Source organism: Pteronotus mesoamericanus, unplaced genomic scaffold (genome assembly GCF_021234165.1).
Source record: "Pteronotus mesoamericanus isolate MK-2021 breed Mesoamerican mustached bat unplaced genomic scaffold, CSHL_Meso_final scaffold_31, whole genome shotgun sequence".
In the NCBI taxonomy this organism is placed as follows: Eukaryota; Metazoa; Chordata; class Mammalia; order Chiroptera; family Mormoopidae; genus Pteronotus; species Pteronotus mesoamericanus.
In genome coordinates, this window is record NW_026555312.1 from 9,514,200 (window position 1) to 9,517,381 (window position 3,182).

Genomic DNA, 3,182 nt, shown 5'->3' on the forward strand with positions numbered 1-3,182 from the left:
CAGATGATTGCAGGCAAGGCGAGGTTCACTGGGGAGTTTTGGAGGCAGTGAACCACATTAGCCGTCTAACCGCCCTTTGGCCTGGCACGTTTGGAGGGTTTTCCTCCATCTGAGCAGCCTCCACTGGGAATGATGAGTCCCAGCGTCCTGCCCCCACGTGCTTATGACAACATGAGTTTATAACTCTTGAACTTAAAGGACAACCTCCTCATCTATCCTTGTGTTTCAAGGACTACACCTAAAATCTCTTGGAAATAATAAAAACTTGCCTTCTCCAAGACTATTCTGAAAAAGATTATTTAACTCATGTTCCCTCCAAGAGTGCACAAAATTTTTCTAATCTCAGAGCTGAGTGACTTGATCTAATCTTGAGCTATTTTAGATACTCTAGTTAAGCTGATATGATGTTGTAATGGCCTAATAATTTCTTTTATAAAATCAATTTTTAAATATTGTATATTTATATACTTATAATCTAATTTTTTAATTTTTAACTTTTTTTTTTGGTCTAAAGCCCTATAATCTTCCCTGAAGAATACAGTGGGCCAGTTCCTTCTTATGCAATTGAAAAGCTCTTTAGCTCAAAGCACTGCTTCTCACTTAACCTCATTTAAATAAAGGGCCAGAAGAGTGAGTCAAGATAAGCCATCAAACATTCATTAGGCATCTACATAGGGCAAGTGATAAAGAGCTATAGAGATAAATATACATAGAGAGAGATATTGCTACAGACATATATTTGGATCGGTAGGTATAGCTGGAGAGAAGTTTAAAGAAGGGGTTTAAAGTCAAGGGAAACAGACCTTGTGGGAAGAGCTGAAGCAGGCACCCTTGGCTTGGAGAGGCTGGCTGCAATCCATGGGGGAAGGCGCTGCCGAGCCACCATCATGCCTGGGCATTTATAGGAAGGCTTTGGCTGTGTGGTCACCAATGGATTTGATCAGCTCTTTGACAACGAGTCAGACCCCTTTGAGATGTTGAAGGCAGCAGAAAACAAGAAAAAAGAAGCTGACGGGGGCGGTGTTGGCAGCCCTGGGGCCAAGAGCACAGCTCAGGCCGCAGCCCAGACCAACTCCAATGCAACAGGCAAATGGCTTTGTGAAGAGTCCCAGAAAGATCACAAAAATCCACTGCCGTCCAATGTTGTCATGGCTGACAAGAAAGAGGAGACACAGCTGCCAGTGGTGCTTAAGAAAGAAGGAGTAAGATGTGTTGGAAGAAGACCTGATCAACAACTTTAGGGTGAAGGGAAAATAATTGATAGGAGACCAGAAAGGCAACCACCCCATGAACAGCGATTTGAAAAGCCACTTGAAGAAAAGGGTGAAGGAGGACAATTTTTGGTTGAGAGACTGATTATTGATCAGCGTATCCAAGGCTGTGGTGGTCTTGGAAGCGGTCGAGGACACGTGGAAGTGGAATGGGCCGAGGAGATGGATTTGATTCTTGTGGCAAATGAGAATTTGATAGGCATAGTGGAAGTGATAGATTTTCTTTTTCACATTATAGTGGCCTGAAGCATGAGGACAAACATGGAGGGAGTGGCTCTCACAACTGGGGTGCTGTCAAAAATAAATTAACTGACTTGGAGGACTGAGGAAACACCTGAAAGTGAAGAACATCCAGTTGCAGACACTGAAAATAAAAACGAAGTTGAAGAAGTAAAGGAAGAGGGTCCAAAAGAAATGGCTTTAGGTGAGTGGACAGCTATTCAAAATAAGGACTGGTAAAAGTAGAATTTAATATCAGAAAACCAAATGAAGGTGTTGATGGGCAGTGGAAGAAGGGATTTGTTCTTCATAAGTCAAAGAATGAAGAGGTTCATGCTGAAGATTCGGTTATAGACCATCATTTCAGGAAGCGAGCAAATGATATAATGTCTCAGCTGGAGATCAATTTTGGAGACGTTGGCCACCCAGGAGTGGTGGCAGGGGAGGATGAAGTGGCCTTGGGCGTGGTGGATGCCCCATCATGGCAGCAGGACTGAGAAGCCAAGCACTTCTGCTCCTGATGTAGATGACCCAGAGGCACTCCCAGCTCCAGCTTAATTGGATGCCATAAGGCAACCCTGGCTCCCCGGGGTCCTTTGTGGACCCTTCTTCTCCGAGGTCTTGCATGCTTCAGGATCCCAGCCAACTAAGAAGTTAAAAAAAAAATAAAAAGACTGTCATTTATACCATTCACACCTATAGATTGAATTTCATGTTTTCTAAATGAACTTCTTTCATTACACAGAAGTAACAATATGGTAGTCAGTTTTGTATTTAGAAATGCATTGGTACCAGGGATGTTTTCATAATTTTCAGAGCTTATGCACTCTTCATGAATTTTTTTTTATTGCTGCTTGCAAATATGCGTTTCCAAACTTGAAATATAGGTGTGAACATGTGTACCAGTTAAAAAAAACAAAGTGAAGAGAAACATACTAAAATAACTAAATAAATGCAAGGTAAATCCAAGAGAGAGAAAAACTAAGTTGTGCAAAAAGATAATAAATTTCCTTTTACATATATTGATTATGAATTTCCTAAAAGATGGAAATAAGTATGCACACTGGCTGTCATTAGCATAGAAGTCAAGCTTGGAGGAGCCCTGGGAGATGACATTCCTGTGGGGAAGACATGAAAGAGAAAGACATCAACAGCAATAATACTGGTGAACCAAAAAGCATAGGCTCAAATGAGTCTTTGTGAAAGAACTTGAAGAGGTGTTTCAAAGAATCAAGTGTTGCAGAGAGCTCAGGAAACGCTAACAGATAAGAGGCATTGGTTGGCAGAGAGGCTTGTGCCAAGCACAGGAGGGAGTAAAAGAAGAAGGCTTGGTCTCGGCCCACATAAGACTTCCAACAGAACTGGTAGGACAATGCTGACCAACGAGTGGTATTAAAACTTAGTGCTAAATTATGTGATGCCAGTTAGGTAGCTGGGGAATTCTGTGATGGTCCAAGATATGTTGCCAAGGGGACTCTGACCCCACAGGGAGCAGAGGCAGAGGCTGCCCAGATTGCTACAATATGGATGGCATTGAAAGTAGGACTGTTTGTTTATTTGTGTTTGCTTTTGTAATACTGTCATACAATGACATAATGTAATTATCCAAGCTCTTCGACAGAAATTGATGAAGGGTGGTTTAGCCAAAATTGCACACCTGCATTCATGAATGGAATAGCGAATGGAAGATAG

General features: G+C 42.0%; 1 pseudogene; it reads left to right on the plus strand.

Moving 5' to 3' along the window:
* Positions 1–887: 887 nt before the first annotated feature.
* On the plus strand, positions 888–2,048 carry LOC129085649 (plasminogen activator inhibitor 1 RNA-binding protein-like; annotated as a pseudogene).
* Positions 2,049–3,182: the final 1,134 nt, after the last annotated feature.